The sequence below is a fragment of the Neofelis nebulosa genome, chromosome 3, assembly GCF_028018385.1.
Source record: "Neofelis nebulosa isolate mNeoNeb1 chromosome 3, mNeoNeb1.pri, whole genome shotgun sequence".
NCBI classification, from domain to species: Eukaryota; Metazoa; Chordata; class Mammalia; order Carnivora; family Felidae; genus Neofelis; species Neofelis nebulosa.
In genome coordinates this window covers 164176464-164195752 of record NC_080784.1, presented here as the reverse complement: position 1 = coordinate 164195752, position 19289 = coordinate 164176464, and the positions used below count along the sequence as shown (strand labels likewise).

General features: G+C 47.6%; 1 non-coding gene across 1 annotated transcript; it reads left to right on the top strand.

Moving 5' to 3' along the window:
• Positions 1 to 18553: 18553 nt before the first annotated feature.
• LOC131508248 (small nucleolar RNA SNORA62/SNORA6 family) lies at positions 18554 to 18707 on the top strand. The gene has a single exon (XR_009259948.1). It is a non-coding gene; the product is annotated as a small nucleolar RNA SNORA62/SNORA6 family (small nucleolar RNA).
• The last annotated feature ends 582 nt before the right edge of the window (positions 18708 to 19289 follow it).

Below are 19289 nucleotides of genomic sequence, written 5' to 3'. Positions count from 1 at the left end.
CCCAATGCAGATGGAAACCTCCTGTCTCTGGGGTTCACACTCATGATCTCATTCCATCACCCTGAGAGCTTCTTTGTTGCTGTCGGGGTCAAAACTACAGGCCTGTCTTCTGCTGCTGGGAGTGAAAAGTTACGAGATGAGGGGAACCTATCAACAGAAGTGAATTATTGATGAAATCGGATTTTAGCATTTAACTTCTGAGGGTCTTCCTGGGTTGGACTGCCGAGAAATGACAGCATTTCTGGGTAGTGGGATGAATGCCACATTGAAGCACAGATGTGAGTCTGCTTCTCACCTGCTCTTCATTGGCGGCTGAATGGTCGGAAGCAGGCTGGCTTCGGGCAGCATCAGGCAGTGTGGGGATGCGAGGCAGACTTCCAGGTCCCACTTTCTGTCCCTCAGCCAGCTAATCTCTGTGATGTGTCCCTTCCCTCTGCAGCCACCATTGCCCTCTCCTCCTCTCCTGACAGCGAGAGAGAGAGAGAGAGAGAGAGAGAGAGAGGGCAAAAAACGCTTTTCCCTCTTAGATACCTCCCAAAGCCTCATTTATGCAGATGAGCAAGCTAATCAGACCAGCTCCGTTTCTTTAAGACTTCAGCCAGCAGGGGCTGACAGGGGTTGGGCCAAATCCAGCCTGCAGAGTCCTCTCAAGTTAAACATTTTTTAAAGGAGGAGCACCTGGGTGGCTCAGTCGGTTAAGCGTCCGACTTTGGCTCAGGTCTTGATCTCAGTTTGGGAGTTCGAACCCCGCATCGGACTCTGTGCTGACAGCTCAAAACCTGGGCCTTGCCTCAGATTCTGTGTCTCCCTTTCTCTCTGTCCCTTCCGCACTCGTGCTGTCTCCCTCAAAAACAAGTAAACATAAAACATATATATTTTTTTTAATTTTAAAAAGAATATACAACAGACACCGCGTGAAACCTAAAGCCTACGGTATTTACTCTCTGGTCCTCAACAGGTAGCTTGCTGAACCCTCTGGATTCTAGAGAAGTAAAGCTCTTCCAGTGGCATTGGAGACAAGAGGGAGGGCAGGGAGGAATTTTGGGCTACGAGGCTTGGGGCCAGCTCTGTTTCAAAACAAACAAAAAAGGAAACAAAGAGAAGTCCTTGAAAGTCTGGGATTGAACAATTTGTCCACAGGAAACGGGTGTATTGTTGATAGATTTCTATGACCAGAAACGCCTAGTGCCTTTATTGTCATGGATTCCGTTGAAACTCAAGCCCTGTTTCTAGGAATACTATAAACGTACCTTGCACTAGGTGCTTCCAAAGACACTTTTGGTGCTTTTCTCCCACTTCGTCTCCCCAGAAACTCGAAGAGGTAGGCCCAGTTACCAGCCCCATTTTGTGGATAAGGGAAACAAATCTTACGGGTGAATTCGGTCCAGGATACACAGCTGGCTGCAGAAAGCACCTGGACTCAAATTCGTGATCGACAGCAACACACAACCAACACCTTACGTCGGTCTCCGGTTCTGGCAAAGGTAGCGTGGCAGGTTTTCTTTCCGCAGCCCACCGGAAGCTTCTTGGTTCTTGGGCGAGCCTACCCATGTTTCTCCGCCCTTCTGTTTCCCACCCTCTGGCCCCAGTCGTCTCCAGCCTGCTTCCTCTCCTAACTTTGGCCCCCGCGTGGGGGAGGAGGAGGCCCAAGAGGTGCAGCCATTTAGCGGCATTATGCAACCTTATAATACATCCCAGTCCTTCAGGAAGTCTGACAAACTGGAATATGTGTTTAGATTTCTAAACTCGGAGACATTTCAGAGCAGAGGGGGCCTGGCTGTGTCCTCCAGATGGCTCCAAATGGTTTTACTCTTCTGTGGATGGTAGGTTTGCAGCTGCCACTGGAAGAGAGCTGTTTACAGAGCCTGTGAAGGGGAATATGCAGGGAATGTCAAGGCTGTAGGCCTGCTTCCCTCTCTTCTCCCTCAGGAAGGGAGAGCAGCCTGGCCTCCATGCTTCTACGTGAGAGCATATCCATTTGGGCCAAGAAGGATTGAGGAGTGGGAAAGGACTCACGGCCCCAGCCCTGCACAATGCAAGTGAGCCTGAGATGCAGCCTGCCGGTGGGTATGTATGAGTCTTCTGTGGCCGCTACGACAAACGACACAAACTGGATGGCTTACAACGACAGAAATGTCTTCTCTCACAGTTCTGGGGAGAAACACAGAAGCCCAAAGTCAAGGTCTCAAGCAGCGTCACTCTCCCTCTGGAGGCTCTGGGGAGCAGTCTGGGCTGTGCCTCCTTCAGCTTCTGGTGACTGTCAGCTTCCTTGTTCTGTGGTTGCCTTACTGCGTCTCTCCCTCAGTGGTCACACTGCCTACTCCTCTTTTGTCCATCTTCTCCTCTGTGCGTCTCTGATAGGGACCCTTGGCACTGGATTGAGGACCCATCCAGATAATCCAGGGTGATCTCTCAAGATCCTTAACTTAGTTACGTCTCTTTTTCCAAATCGGGTGACATTCACAGGTTCTGCAGATTAGGACACGGACGTATCTTTTTCGAGTCCATTATTCAGCCCATTGCAGGTACTAGCAGGAGAGAGAGAAAAGGAGAGCGGCCAGGGCATGGAAGGAACCAGTCGCCTCCCCAGGGATTCTGGCATCGGTCCAACCAGCTCTAGCTCCTAATCACATTTTTTGGTCAAGGGGAAATGCACCATTTCCGATTTGCAATTTGGGGCGAGTATCAGAGATACAGTGACTTAAACAGTGCAGGTGTTTATGTTTATCACGTAATGAGAAGTTAAGGGATAGACCTTTTAAGACAGTTCCATCACCTTCTGAGCCCCAAGTGCCACCTACTCTTCTGTTCCTTGTCTCTCCAGCCAGCCTTAGTCCAAGGCTTCTGCCCTTAAGACCAACGCATGGTCCAACCAGGTTGCTGGAGCTTCAGCCATCACATCTATATTTTAGGCAGGAAGAAGAAGGAAGAATACGAAGTCCTGCTTGTTGAGTCAGCTCAGTTAGAGAGCTTTAGAGAGGGTACACCCAGCGCTCACTTCTCATTGTCCAGAACATGATAACCCATAGCTGCAAGGGAAGCTAGGAAAAATAGGTGTGTGCGCACACGTGTGTGTGTTGAATCTGGGCCCACTGCTATATTAAATAAAATGAAGCGTCGAGTAGCAAGGAGGAGGGAGAGAACAGACATTGGGTGGGCAACCGGCACTCTCTACCATGGGGGCCCCGTGAGGTCATGCAAGTCCTGTCACTCACGTGGCAAGTGCAGAGAACCCTGTCACCTCCGCCTTGTAATAACGATAAGAGTAGCTAACATTTGCTGAGTGCCCACCATGTACCAGACACTGAACTTGGTTCATTCTAGGTTCATTAAACCTGACAACAACCTTCTGAGGTTCGTACTATTCCTTCCCTGCACCTGAACGTTGTTTCCGCTTTCCCACCTCCACGCTTTTCTACTCACCAGTTCTTTTTTTCTGGAATGTTCTCCCATCCCTCTGCTGGTCCTAAATTTAAGCAGCTTCCCCTAAGACCCAGATCAAATGTCCCCTCATCATGCGGTCTTCCTTCCCAGAACTCCCTTGCTGGCAGGTCTATCGCCTCCCTTTTCCTTTCCCTTCTTCTCTCCCTACCCGTCAATTCTCAATACCTCTTTTCTTTACCTCTCACTTGGCCTTGAGTTGTCTCATGTTTGTGTCTTTGGGGCCCACGTTAAGCTGTCTGTATTTTAGACTGTAAGTGTTTTGAAGGCCAGTGGTGCATCTCATACTTGCTGTGTTCCCTGAGTCCCCTGAAACCCCTATCCCTTCGTGCCCCCCTCTCTCCCTAGCCCAACACGCAGCCACTGTACCTTAGAGCACAGGTCTAGTGAGTTAGGACTCACTGAAGGGCTCTCATACATGTGTTGCATGTGATGTTCATGCTACAGTCCTGTTTATTTAGCCAAGATACAGAGCATAAGGGAAGGGAAGTGGTCACATCGAGCAGGAGCAGGTGCAGTGTATCTTGATGAAGTTCTTTGCTCCCGGGTTCCCTTACAATGCACAGCTGCCGGCCGCACTCTGCAGATGGGACTCTGCCAGAGTTGAGAAAACAGCCCAGGCCTCCCTCAACTACTGTCCTTTTAGCCTCAGGCTCGTCCCACCCCCAGGAAGAACTTACGCTAACAATCTATGTGCTTGCATTTGCGGAACTGTTTACAAGCTCTCCTGGACCTGACCTGTACTTGGAAGCAGCCAGACCACATCCTCATCTGCAGGGAGAAGGCAGTTGCCCAGTGGACCCTGGACAACATCTCTGCCTCCAGCTCTCCAGCATTCCTGAGAGCCTCCAGCTCTCCAGCATTCCTGAAAATTGCTGAATTTTCCCAGGGGGCCGACATTTCTGCACCTCACCGTCACCTAGGAAAAGGACTCCATCCCAGTGGAGCTCGAGGTGCCGTAGGAAGGACATGAGGCCAACGGTAGAGCATGGCCAAGCACTCTGTGCTTCCCTGGCTCTTCTGATGCTGCCTGGGAGAGGTGAAGCTTTATGCCCTCCGTGGGCTTGCCCCATCTCCCTACCTTTGCTTTCTGCCCCGGGCTGCTGACTTGGCTTCACCAATCAGGATGGGGAGGCACAGGCCCTTCGTTGTGTGTTCTTTGTTGAACCCGTGATTCAAAGCGGCATCGGCTCCACTGTGAGCGACTGCATTTAACAGACTGCGAACCCCAAATCCCGCTTCACTCAGCCTCATCAAGGGCAAGACGGAGAGCTCCTGTTAAACTGAAATATTCCTGGAGATATTTGCTGATACCCCAAACGCTCCTGGTGATTCAGCTAGAGCCAACAGCTAAATAACACTGGCACAAGACTGAGCCCCATGAATTAGATGTGTACTCATTTTCCACCAATGGGATGAGCCCTTGGTAGGTGAGTCAATGACTCTCCTAGACGCAACAGTATCTCAGGCATGCATCTAGGCCCCGGGCCTCAGGAAGCATCTTAGACCACCTCCTCTCCTTTGGATGCTCCCTCAGCACCACAGTCAGTTACCAAGTGTTGTAGAGTATCTCTTTGCAGAATTCATCCCTGTCTTCCCATCCCCATCAGGACCACCATTCCAGGGAGATCCTGTCTTCCCACCCCATCAGGACCACCACTCCAGGGAGATCCTGTCTTCCCACCCCATCAGGACCACCACTCCAGAGAGATCCTGTCCTCACCCCCATCATGACCACCACTCCAGGGAGATCCTGTCTTCCCACCCCCATCATGACCACCACTCCAGGGAGATCCTGTCTTCCCACCCCATCAGGACCACCACTGCAGGGAGATCCTGTCTTCCCATCCCCATCAGGACCACCACTCCAGGGAGATCCTGTCTTCCCACCCCATCAGGACCACCACTCCAGGGAGATCCTGTCTTCCCACCCCCATCATGACCACCACTCCAGGGAGATCCCGTTTCTCACCCCCATCACGACCACCGCTCCAGGGAAAGCATGTACCTACTCACACCTGTACGGTTGCAGGACCTAGAGATAATACTTCAATTTGTCTTCACTCTACCTTAAAGTCCCCACATGTTTACACCTTCCTCTGCTCTGCCTCCATCCTGTTCTCATCTGCCTCTTTGCTCTGCCCAATTTCTCCTCTCTGTGTCCATCTCTCTCTCTCAAGAATAAATTACATGAGGTGCACACTTCTTATAGGTAGAATGCAGTACGTTTTTACACAGGTGCACACCTGTGCTCTCCCCACCCAGTCAAGATGTGGGACACAGCCAGCCCCCAGCAGGCCGCTTTGTAGTCCTTCCCAGCTAATACCCTCCTCCAGTAACCACTGCTCTGACCTCTTTCACCACAGGTTAGTTACGACTATCTTAGAACTCCCTATTGGGGTGCCTGGGTGGCGCAGTCGGTTAAGCGTCCGACTTCAGCCAGGTCACGATCTCGCGGTCCGTGAGTTCGAGCCCCGCGTCAGGCTCTGGGCTGATGGCTCGGAGCCTGGAGCCTGTTTCTGATTCTGTGTCTCCCTCTCTCTCTGCCCCTCCCCCGTTCATGCTCTGTCTCTCTCTGTCCCAAAAATAAATTTAAAAATGTTGAAAAAAAAATTAAAAAAAAAAAAAAACTCCCTATAAATGCAGTCATACAATGGGAACTCTTTTGTGCCTGCACTATTCCACTTTTGCACTTCCTTCCCTCAGCATTGTGTCTGATGTTCATCCGTGTTGCTCCTAACATACCAGTATTTTGCTTGTTCTTTGCTGCCGACCATCCCATTGTATGAATGAATGAATCCACCATGATGTACTGAACTGCTCCCCTGTTGGGGGCAGGACTTGAGCTCCCCCTTTGGGGCGATTGCAAATAAACCTGCTTTGCATGCTTTGTTCCAGCTCTTCCTGTCCTCTTCACCCATCCCCCTCCTTCACCCCTCGCTTCCTCCCCCCCCCCCCCACCCCGCGGTCTGCACACATGGCCAGAACTCTCCTATCAGAAAGGAAAAGAAAGAGACAATGTTAAGAAACCTTCCAACCGGAGACCATTTCCCTCTCCTTCCTCTGTTCCCCAGGTTTCCTCCCAGACTCCATCTCTGGGAGTGCTGCTCTGGGCCTGGCCCTGCTGTCTTGACTGCCCCCCTGTCTCTGAGACGCTCTCCCAGCCCTCTTCACTCTCGGTCACAGAGCAGGCGTGTCTCCTCCAACAGAACTGGTAATCAAGTGTTCCCCTAAGATACTTTGTCCTCCCATCAGTCTGCAGACCCAATCCTGCCTTCCAAACCCACTGCTGATATCACTAATCCTACCTCCTCCATTGTCTCAGCTGGAAGTAACCCCCACTCCTCCCTCTGAGCCCCTGCTGCTTGTCATTGGACCTGTTCTGGTGGCATTTACTGTCTGCCTGCCTGGCATTATTGTTACGTGGAAGGTCATCCCATTAGTTGCCTGGGTCAGAAGTGTCTGGGGGTATGACCTGTGCCTGAGTCATCTCTGATCTGTCCTTCTGCCTTGCACTGTGGCTGGCACTGATAAGGCTTGTCATTGGAGCTGCTCTGATGGCATTTACTGTCTGCCTGCCTGGCATTATTGTTACTTGGGGGTTCGTCCCATTAATTGCCTGGGCCAGGAGTGTCTGGGGATATGGTATGACCTGTGCCTGAGTCATCTCTGATCTGTCCCTCCACGTCCCACTGTGGCTGGCACTGATAAGGCTGGTTATTATGTGAACAATATTATCCATTTACTATGTGCTATTAATAAATTATTAAGTGATTCAGCAATAATCAGTCAGATAAATTAATAATTTAATATAAATCACTTCCTAACTCTACCTATATTATGAAGATTCCACCTCTGAAACGCATCTGAAAAGTTTAAAGCTTTTAAATGTTAAAGAACAGGATGAGGGAGTCTAGTGTGTGTGTGTGTGTGTGTGTGTGTTCGTCAGAACCGTCAGGTTAGCATGGCCTTAAGTTAGCAAGCATGCAGGGGCCGTTTGGGGCCCTGAGAGGCCAGGCTATTCCCAAGCATTCAGATGGTTTCAGAGATTCTTTAGCCCTGACTCTACCTTACTGAGGATTGGGATACTTAGCAGAGAGCAGAAGGAAGTGTTTGGTGGACCTTCAACAGACCTTGGTGGCTGACCGAAGCTAAGTCAGCCTTGCAGCATTTCCTTGTGATGCCTCACTGTCTACTTTTTTATCCCAATATTTTCCCTACCTGATGACAGCTGGTTCTTCTATTTGATTTCTGTCTGTGCGCCAGGGTGTGATCAAAAGGAACCAACTCCATCCTCCAATTTTCCTCTTAGTCTTGAAATGCAACCAATCCAACCAAACCCATGATTTACTGCAAGTTAGGTGGGTATGACATCACTTTTGGATAGCAAACACTCAAGTTCTGTCACCCTAGAATAAGCCTGGAGGACTCTGCCCCCAGCCAGGGAAAGGAAGCCCTGGAGGGGAACATGGCCTTCTTTGTAACCCCCATGCCCAGACATTTCCCTCCCTCCGTGGGATCTCCCTAAGAGGTGGGCCCTAGAATTACCCTCTCCTGTCCTGTGAACACTCCCCAAAGGGCAACATTTTGAATTGGCCAGAACTAACCTTTCAGAAGAAAGGCTGGTTCAGTGACTTCTTAGTCTCAAATTTGAATCCAAAAACATTATTTATCTAATGGTCTGAATATCAAACTTGGGTTTCATCCTCAAGGGGGAAAAGATAAGATACCCAAAATCTGCTTGAGAGATACTTTCCAAAATGAGACTTGTCCCTATGAATCACTGACATTTCTGGCAGAGAGGAAAAAAAAAAAGATGGTTGATTTTTAAAAATATACGGACTTTATTTTTTAGAGCAGCTTTAGTCAAAGTTGAGGAGAAAATACAAAGCTCCCATTTATCCCCTTCCCCCCTGCCACGCACGCCCCTGTCGTCAACATCCCCACCAGAGCGGCACTTTTGTTACAATCAGGGAGCCGACGTGGCACGTGATAATCACCAAAACCCATAGTTTATGTTACAGCTCACTGTTGGTGGTGCACATTCTATGGGTTTGGACAAATGCATAGTGACACGCATTCACCATGATAGTAGTTGTGATGCCCTAAAAATTCTCTGCACTCTATCTATTTACCCCTCCCTGTCCCATCACCTGGCAATCCCTGAGCTTTGGGCTATCTCCACAGTTTTGCCTTTTCCAGAATATTGTATGGTTGGAACCACACAATATTTAGCCTTTTCAGATTAGCTTCGTTCACTCAGTAATATGCATTTAAGATTCCTCAATGTCTCTTTGTGGCTTGTATAGCTCATTTCTTTCAGAGCGGAATACTATTCCGTCATCTGATTTAGCAGTTTATCTGTGCACCTACTAAAGAACACCTTGGTTGCCTCCAAGCACAGGTATCCCCCGCTTTCCGAAAGTTTTGCTTTTATGAAAGACCTACATCAGTACCTGTTTTCACTAACCAAAAGAAATCTGAAGAGAATTTCCACTTTTACAAAAACAAAACAAAACAAAAAACAAAAAAGGCAAAAAGCAAAAATAGTGTCCAGCATTTGTTTTGTGATTACAAGATACAGAGGCAGCTGTGCACTGAGCAGTGGGAGTGGCGCCCCCAAGCTTCTTCCCTGGGAACTACACCGAACATCTCCGCATCAAGCCGCCCGCCATAGCTTTGAACTGTGTCTGCGATAAAGCTTCTGTGCTCTATCTCCATTCATTCTATGCATCCATTAGCAAGATGTGTCCTAAGGTATCAGAAGAGCCAAGAGACGTTATTTGGGGGGGTCTGGGAATGCTCAAAATTTTTCCATACAAATTAATGATAATTGTTTCCTTGCTTTAGGCCATGAGAACTTATGGGAGCTTTCATAGGAATATTCTCATGAGCTTATGAGAGCTTTCATAGGAATATTCTACTTTGCATAGTGAGGGAAGCCATATTGGCAATTACAAAAAAAAAACCTGTTATAAACATCTGTGTGCAAGTTTTTTTTGTGGACATAAGTTTTCAACTCAAGTGGGTAAAATAAAGGCGACTGTGTTTTGAAACAGCCTGACAGATTCCACGTCCGACTCCCACCACATAAACAAAGCCTCACTACAATTTGAAGGGTTCTCTAGGCTGCGGGGATTCTTCTAGGTGCTGGAGGGGAGGAGACAGAGAAGACTAAGGTCTTTCTGCCCTTATTTCATGGTAAGGAAGTAAAGGTCAACCTGCAAACTCACTGAGAAACGTGGCGGCATGTAATATGCGCTAAAAGGGAAACTTGACAACGGAGCAGCGGTAGTTAAAAAGCTGTAACAAAGCACACCCATAACAACAGAGAGAGAAAGAATAAGAAAAAGTGGGACCTCGTCTGAAAGTTAGTCCCTGTTTCCATAGTATTCGGATTTACATTTTTTTTTTTTTTTTTTTTTTTTAACGTTTATTTATTTTTGAGACAGAGAGAGACAGAGCATGAACAGGGGAGGGTCAGAGAGAGGGAGACACAGAATCATTCGGATTTACATTTTAAGAGAAGTCAGTGTCCTTGTGTTCTCCCACCCCTCTCAGTGTCTCCCACTCCCTGTCAGCCCCCTCAGCCCAGTGGGGACATACAGTCAGTCCCCAAAACAGCGCCAACAAAGAGTGGAAATGGCCTGCTGTCCCAACTCACACGGAGGAGGGAATGAACCGCTGTCTAGAAATGGATGTATTGCCTTCTGTACTGGGCTGAATCATGGTCCCAAAAACACATGTACCTGTGTCCTAATCCCTAGAACCTGTGAATGCTGCCTTACTTGGAAAATACTGAAGATGTAATTAAGTGAAGGCTCTTGAGAGGCGATCATCCTGGATGATGGGTCTTAAGTCCAGTGACACGTATCCCTATGAGAGACACCCAGAGGAGGAGACAGTCCGAAGGGGAGGGGGCAATGTGACCACAGAGGCAGAGACGCAGTGATGCGGCCATGAGTCAGGCGAAGCCCACAGCCACCAGAAGCTGGAAGCGGCAAAGCCCAGACTGTTCCCTAGAGCCTCCAGAGGGAGGGTGGCCCTGTGGATGCCTTGCCTTTGGGTTCTGTAGTTCTCTCCAGAACTGTGAGAGAACACATTTCTGCTGTTTTAAGCCACCCAGTTTGAGGTCATTTGTTTTAGCAGCCACAGGAAACTAATCCTCTGAAGGACATGTTTACATTAACAAATACACTGATAGACAATAATTGTGTTAGACACTGTCTGTCTTTTGGGTCATCTAGCGTCTGAATCTTCCCTATGCTTAGAAATGTATCAGATACATCACGAGTGACGTAGTTTCATCTACGTCCAACATTTGGTCTGTGAGGACCTAGGCTTTCACCTTTTGCTGAAGACATGGGTGACTTCTGGAAGTTACCTGCGGTATGCCCTCCCATTAACTGAAAACTCCTTGAACCCATTCCCCATAATGTTTAGGATCCCACAGGTCCTAGATGTGCATTTAGCATTGCTCGATCATAAAAAAAGAAAGTCGAAGTGATCTCCATGAATTAAGAGGACCGATGACACTTTTAGAAATATAAACTCCTGGAGTGCTTGGATGGCTCAGTCGGTTAAGCGTCCAACTTTTGATTTTGGCTCAGGTTATGATCTCCCAGTTTGTCAGGCTCCATGCTGGCAGCGCGGAGCCTGCTTGGGATTCTGTCTCTCCCTCTCTCTCTGCCCCTCCCCTGCTCTCTCTCTCTCTCTCAAAATAAATAAACAACAAACAAACATTTAAAAATATATAAATTCCTAACAAATCTTTCTCCAGCCCCTCTCTCTCTCACATTTATACTCCATACTGCAGGCAGGCTGACCTTTCCAATATGTAAAGATAATGATTCTTAAATATTTTCATGGGCTGTCCAGTGCATCAAGGCCAGAGTTGAAAACCACTTGGAAGAGACAAAACACGGAAGAACTTTCACAATCTGGTTCCAAAGTTCCTTTTAGGCTCGTCTGACATCTTTCCATCCTCAACCCCTATCTCTTACCGGAGGCCTCCTACCCCACAGCCACCCTCAAATTCCGTAGGCCTCACGGACACCATGTTCTTTCGGGCTTCAACTCAAGTCAAACTGGAATACGCACTAACCCCCGGCACGCTGGTCTGCTTACTTCGTGTCCCCAAGAGTCCACTGCCATGTCTGGGGAAGCTTCCTATAGCACGTAGCCCATCTGACTAATCCGTTCCTTGAATCTTCTGTGAGGCCTTTCCCAATTCTCCCAGGCATAAGTGAAACCCACTGAGAAAGTCCTGTTGGCACCTACCATTCCTGGAGACGGGAGAAAATGTTGTGACCCAGATGGCAGTCACTGGCCTGGACTTCTCTTACTAGAGTTTCTTATGGCAGTCTGCCATTAACAGGTGGTGATGCATCAGTAGGTGAGTTCCTAGGGGCTGGCAGAGGACTCAAGCCCAGCAGCCCTGCCACTCTGGGGGGGGAGGGGTTGGCAGGGTAGGGGGGGGTGGAATCTCACACCAGCTACTGCCAGAGAGGAAATGAAGACTTTCTGTATGGCCCCACGTCATGCAAAATGGTTTAAAATGGGGTCTATTTTAAATGGGCCATCTGGTATACATTCACATACTAAAAAGGAATAAATACCAAATCACCTCCTATCCTCCTCAGAACATCAAAGTCGTCCTGTCAGTCTTTTCTCCTACCCCTAGATAATGTAAATACCAAAGCCAAGTTCTTTTGTTCTCCTCCTCAGGAATGTTCAGACCAGGAGGCCTCATCATAAGTCTAGAACTACTCTGAAATACTATTTTCATAAGTCGATTACTCTTTTTTCTTGTACACTGTGGCCATTTGCTTATTGCCTCTTACTGGAAATTAAACCTGATGACATCACTGTAATGTGCAAATATCAAATACTTAAGAACTCTGGTATTTGTGCTTAGCATGAGTTTTCTACAGCCTGTTTCTCTACCACATGATAAACAGGAAATACCTCTTAAAGTTCCTGAAAAACTCACTCATGAAAAAAAACAGGGATACCTTGGGCAATCAAGAGCTTGTTTTCTTGTCTGACCTTCGTAAAGAGATGTTTGCCACTGTTGGTATCTTTCCCCTTGGGGAGTCATCTCTTGAAATCAGGAAAAACACTCAGCTCTTGAGGAGAGCCAGAGAGAAGTCAGATGGCAGCTCATTCTATTTTCTAAATACCCAATTGCAGTTTGCATAACATCCTTGATCAAAACGCTTAGGTTACATCTTCGCTTCTCTGGGGCAAACAGTGCTCTGACGAGCCACCGTTCTTTCTTTTGTTTCAAGCACTGTCTATAATCCCTATAACATGGAAGGACAAACAAGAAGCAAATCCTTTGGGGTGCCTGGGTGGCTCAGTCTTTTGGGCATCTGTTGATTTCAGCTCAGGTCGTGATCTCACAGTACATGGGATGGAGTCCTGCGTCAGGCTCTGTGCTGACAGTGCAGAGCCTGCTTGGGATTCTCTGTCTCTTTCCTCTCTCTCTTTTCTCCTCTCTCTCCCTCTCTCTCTCTCCTCCACCTGAACATAAATAAATAAAAATTTAAAAAAAGAGAATTGTATCCTTTAGTTCCTGGTCAGACATAATAAGATTTATTCCTCAAATGTTCATGTTCTGATTCGCAAGCTTTAGAAGCAGAAGATTCTGTTCTTTCCCCCACTCCCCCCAGCCTGAAAGGATCTTGCAGAACTTTGGGCCATGAGGAAATTGAAGAATGCTTCCATTATAGCCCAGAATTGTTGATATATTCCAAAACAGCTCAAGTAAATGTCAAGCTTTTCCAACTGAACTGAGAGACACTTAAAAGGGGCATTTAGGGGGAACATGGTAGGAAGCGGTAAATAGCTTTAGGGAAGAGGCAGGGTTATCTTGGATTTATAGGTCTTGCAAATATTTATGCAAGGTGCTAAAAAGTAGCATCTCTCCTTTTTAAAATTATTGGCCAATGTGGGCTTATGCCTTTACTTTGTAAGTAAATATTGCTGCAACATTCTAAACAGATTTATTAGGCCTGTCACCAGCAGCCAAATATTTATGTAAGCTCCATGAGTTGAAAAGGTAGTTTCAGGAGACTATTTTAACCACAGCTTTATAAATGTTTAAGGTAACATCCTGTCTCTTTGAAACCGTCCCACCTAGCCATATCATCATATTTATAATAGAAAGACAACATGTTCAAAGTGATGCATTATTTCCTGCTGTCCAAAGTTAGGCTTCTGTCTTTTCATCACAGCCAAACAGAAAAAAAAAAGAAATTATCTCGGAGAGATCCTTCTATGCAATACCTGGGAAGAAGCCACTGCAAATGTTACTGGCGGGAGCAGGGGGAGAGAAAATGTAACTGTCGTTGCAGATGTAAATATGAGCGAGTAATTTTTAATAACGTGATTAGGCCTGGCTTAGAAGACACCCATATATTTAATAGCTGCATTCATTTTTCAATCTACTTTGCTTTAGACGTCCCCAATAACTATTAATGAAGTTTGGTCCCCAAGTCTGGTCTAGTTACCAGAATATACCATGTAGGGTGTGTGTGTGTGTGTGTGTGTGTGTGTGTGTGGCTTGCTGAGTGAATTCTAGGCTTTGCTAAGCTCGGATCAGTCTAAGTTGCTGGTGGTCTTCTTGGTCACACCATCAAGACTATGATATGTCAGTCAGGACTCTATCAGTTGTGAATGAAAGAGACCAAACTCACACTAGCTTCCCCAACACAGACCATGCATCGGCTTACACAGTGAAAAGGTCCAGGAAGTACATCTTCAGGCACAGTTAGATTCAGGTGCTCAGAGTTGTTGCTAAAAGCCTTTGCCTGCATGCCTTCGTACCGACTTCACTCTAGGGCAGGCTTTAGCTATTGTGGGGGCCAAGAGACTCCACAGCTCCAGACTTTTTCCTACCAGCTTAGCAAACTGCAGACAGAAATGTGGTCCAGACTGAGAAACATGGCCCTTCACAAGAATCATAATGACTTCATGTGTCTTCCTTTAGAACCAGAGCTGGCCATTGACGGTTGGGGTCAGCTATGCTGTAAAGACATTGACTGAAAGAGGGGAAGGTGTGATTACTGGAAGCAAATCCAAGTGACGTAGCAAAAGAAAATGAATGACTACTGAAGGAGCAAAAATAACTGATCCCTTTACAGTTATGCATAACCACAAGAGGCTCATTTTCAGAATCTAAAGATGACACCAAAATAAATGTGCTGAGAAGCTATTTGCAAAACCAGTAGTCAGTGACATAGCCAAGACTTTACTTTGTGCAGAAATTCAGAGGATACGGGAGATCAGAAAAATAATTCATTTGTATAGAAGTTTACTAAATTCCTATCACTAGAAAGTTCACCAGCTCTGACCACATTTACTAGCATCCTAGTAGGGATTAGCTTAATTGCAAAGTTAAGGACTAAGACAGTTGCTCCCAGACGTGGGCCTGTTTCACCTGATGTGCTTATGAAAATGCAGATTCCTGGAACCCAGTCCTCTTTGTCATGTCGTCTGGGATAGACTATCTACATTTTCATACCATTCTCCAGTAAATTTTTAAAAAAATTTTTTCATGTATATTCATTTTTAGAGAAAGAAGGAGACACAGAATCCAAAACAGGCTCCAGGCTCTGAGCTGTGAGCATAGAGCCCGATGAAGAACTCAAACTCACGAACCATGAGATCATGACCTAAGCCAAAGTCAGACACTTAACTGACTGAGCCACCCAGGTGCCCCATATTCTCCAGGAAATTTTAATGAACTGGTTTACATGGTAAAATCCAAGCATTTTAGAGTATGGGGTATGTATTTCCATTTAATTCCATTTGGTATTTGCTTGGCACCTGGTTAGTTAACATCTTGTTGATGTTCTGTCTTCAAGAAACGATAGCCCCAGGGTATGACTGAAATACAGAGAGAGTATTTTAGAAAATGGAATTAGTGGGGCGCCTGGGTGGCTCAGTCGGTTAAGTGGCCAACTTCGGCTCAGGTCATGATCTCACGGTCCGTGAGTTCGAGCCCCGCGTCGGGCTCTGTGCTGACGGCTCAGAGCCTGGAGCCTGTTTCAGATTCTGTGTCTCCCTCTCTCTGACCCTCCCCTGTTCATGCTCTGTCTCTCCCTGTCTCAAAAATAAATAAAAATGTTAAAAAAAAAAAAGAAAAAAGAAAATGGAATTAGTGTAGTACATTGAATTTACCTCCACAGTCGAATCCTTGCCTTGACTTCATATTGGTGGAGAATTCTTCCCTGCCTCTTTGAGTTACATCATATATCTACTTTGGCCAATAAAATGTGAACGGGCGTAACGGGATACAATTCTCAATCTAGGCTTTAAAAGACCTTCAGTTTCTCCACTTGCCCTCTGTACCTTTGCCAAAGCCCTGAGAGAAGCTTCCCGTAAGTGATCGCCACCTTTCATTCTGGGCCCCAAGTGAACACATTTGGCCCAGAACACATTTAGGAGCAGAGCTTCCCCAAAGAAGTCCAGCTGGACCCACAGCCTGAAGCAGAGCCTCCCAAGACAAGCCAAACCTCCATCAGCCAAGCTCACTGATAGATTTATGAGAGAAAACAATGGTCGTTCCAAGTCACGCAATTTTGGGGTGGTTGACTGCACAGCACTGTTGGAGTAACAGCCCCTAACCCATAGAGTTAGGGGCTCTAAATATCTCTGGAGGATTGGTTTGGTTTGTTTGGGGTTGACTCCCTGCCTGAATTGAAGAAAGCAGTTGCAATCACTAGGAAGGATCTTTCAGGGTGATAGATGGCTCTCGCTTTGTGGGACTCCAGAGGAGATGAAGAGGAAACCTGAGTTCACGGTCAGTACCATCATCATTGACCACAAATATGAGGGTACCGGGCGCCTGGGTGGCGCAGTCGGTTAAGCGTCCGACTTCAGCCAGGTCACGATCTCGCGGTCCGTGAGTTCGAGCCCCGCGTCAGGCTCTGGGCTGATGGCTCGGAGCCTGGAGCCTGTTTCCGATTCTGTGTCTCCCTCTCTCTCTGCCCCTCCCCCATTCATGCTCTGTCTCTCTCTGTCCCAAAAATAAATAAAAAACGTTGAAAAAAAAAAAATTTAAATATGAGGGTACCTACCGTATGCCAAGTGCTGCGAGGGGAGGAGGTAGAAGGTAGGGCCAATGCTCTGGGAGAGTGATGATCTCACTACAGGACGACACCTCAGTCGAAATTCCATCTGAATATACTGACTTAGAGTGGCCAGATCTCTCTCACAGCCTGTTCATTGAGAAATGAGATCTTCACCGGAGAAAAAAATTCTCCCCGATTCTACCCACCATCCTAGTCTTCACACTCGATAAGATTCCTCAAAGAAGCTTCCAGGAAGCCAGGAGTTGGATGGATTGACTTGCGGTTAGAGAACCTGAGTAGTCCATCCTGACAGACAGCTTCCAGGGTTTCGGGAGAGTAGACCTGAAATCTCACTTGATGTAGCAGCTGTAATCACAATCCGCTTCCTCCCTCATGCCTCCGTTCTTACTCTCTGGTTGAGGCTGCTCCCCAGAACTAGCTACATATTTTGCAGGGTTCTGTACAAAAGGAAAACTTAGGGCCCCTTCAAAAATTGCTCAGAATTTCAAGACAGTGACCTTAGAATATAAAAGTGGGTACGGACCCTTCTGAGCATGTGACCCACTGAGGCTACACAGGTCACACCCGGGAAGCTAGCCCTGCTGTCCCCTGAAGGGTAGCTCCCATAACCCACGTCCAGACAGCGCCAGCCGAGGGTTCTGTCCTGGGTGGAATCGGAAGCGGACCCCATAGACTTTCGTTCAGCAAACGCTCGTGGTGCCAATCATCTCCAAACTGCCCATGAGGCAAAGTGGTTAAGTCGAGTGAAGTCCAACCCCACAAAGAAATCGGCTGCCCCCTCCTGCCCAGCCCACCCCCTGGGGCTGAAAGACGACAGTGGGCACAGCAGTGACCGGGAACCGTTCTGCAATCCCAGCACCCCTCCAGCTGGGCCTTTCCCACAGTCATTCTGAAAATATTTGTCTGTGAGCCCCCCAAAGTGCTTCAAATGCAGGTCAGACGTGCCGTGCACTGAGCCCTTGCAGCTGTATTGCCGGGTTGCATAAAAGGAACACAGCCATTTGTTCCACTGCACGCAAGGTCCTGCCCGGGACGCAGGGCAGCATAGAAATGCTGGTGCCCCACTCTGCCAAGGTAAGACAATTGTCCCGATGCCGCAGCAACTCCAGGGGCTCCTGGACTCTGTGGCTGCTCAGCACGTGCAGACATTTGGCAGGCAGACCTTCCTTTGAAGTTCAGGCAAAACTGGGCAAACTTTCATGCCTGGGAACATGTGGCTGTCAGTGGGAGGAAGGGTAGAGTGGGGGCCCCTTCTCTCCTCCCCCAAAGTTGAGGAGTGGGAACTTCTTTTTCCACAGTGAATAGCTTCTGCTATTCAGGCAGATCCCCCCAGGCATGTCTACTCCTTTAGCATCCTTGAAAACCTCAGCTCAACACATAAGATCAAGGTCAAGGTGCCCATTCTGTGCGCCCCTGATTTCTCTTGAAAGAAACAGGAAAGGGGAGGACTTGGCTGGGGTGGGTACAATCTAGTCAGTGATTCTCAAAGCGAGGTCCCCAGACCAGCAGCATGGGTAACCCAGAAACCCATTAGAAATGCAAATTTCAGGCCGCATCCCAGATCTACTAAATCAGAAACTCCCAGGACAGGAACGAGGAATCTGGTCTAAGTCACCGGCGCCTTGCCTGAAACCATCACAACACAGATCCTAACAGTAAGCACGTTACCGACTTTCAAAATGCTAATTCAGCGTCTCTATTTGCCAGGTACTGTGCTAAGTGCCTTCACACGCATGATTACCTCACATAAGCGCACCCAGGTTTTGGTATTTTGTTCCAGCAGCCTGAGCTAAGACAATCGAGGATCCCTAAAATAATGCTCCTGGGTCTTTGTGGGACACAATCCGGATGTAGTATGTCCACAGTCGGCATCTGTGTCGGCTTAACACGTAGTATCATACGCACAACTGTGCTGGTCTCTTGGCATCTGTGGCCACGCAAGCCGACCCAGAACCACAACACAGGGGTGTAACTGAAGCGTTCAACCATCTCCTGCTTAATGAGGACAGCTGACTGCACGTGGTTAGAGCTCGGAGCTGAGGCCGCTGGCTGGCCGATGAACGCACAAGTGTAGGTAGTGTGCTACACGACGGTCAAGTCTTCCGCTAACACCGCAAGGGTCTCTGGCCCAACGAGCGGAGTTTGGTAGTAATTTTTGCTACAAGTTGAAAAAAGAAAAAAAATATATACGTATATATATATATATATATATATAGAGAGAGAGAGAGAGAGAGAGAGAGGGCGGCATCTTATTGAGAACTTGCTGTGTGCCAAGCCCTGTTCTGAACACCATGGATTTTTGCCCTAACTGCACAGAAAAGGAAACGGGGAGGTGTATCGGTCAATGCATATCTTGTTTGTTCTAGGTCATACAACTAGTAACTGAATCAGGCAGTTTGGCTCCAGAGTCTGGGTCCTTAACCGCAACGGTACCACCTCTCAAATGCAGGCCGAAATGGAGTTTGGCTGCAGAGACAAATGTGCCCTGAGTCCTCCCCACCCCGGCCACCAACAGAAACCTGATCTGAAAGGAGCCGCAGAAGATCGTCTGGTTTGGCCCTCAGCCACAACCCAGAAAAGGAGTTGTTATCAACAGATGAACTAAGCAAGGATCTTCCGTTTAAAACAAAAAAAAAAATGTCACCCAAGTTTATTTAACCGGGAAGCAGCGGCTGAATCACCAAGCACTGGTTACGTGGGTGCTCAGTTTGGTGGGGGGTCTGCTGGACCATCAATCAGAACAAGCCC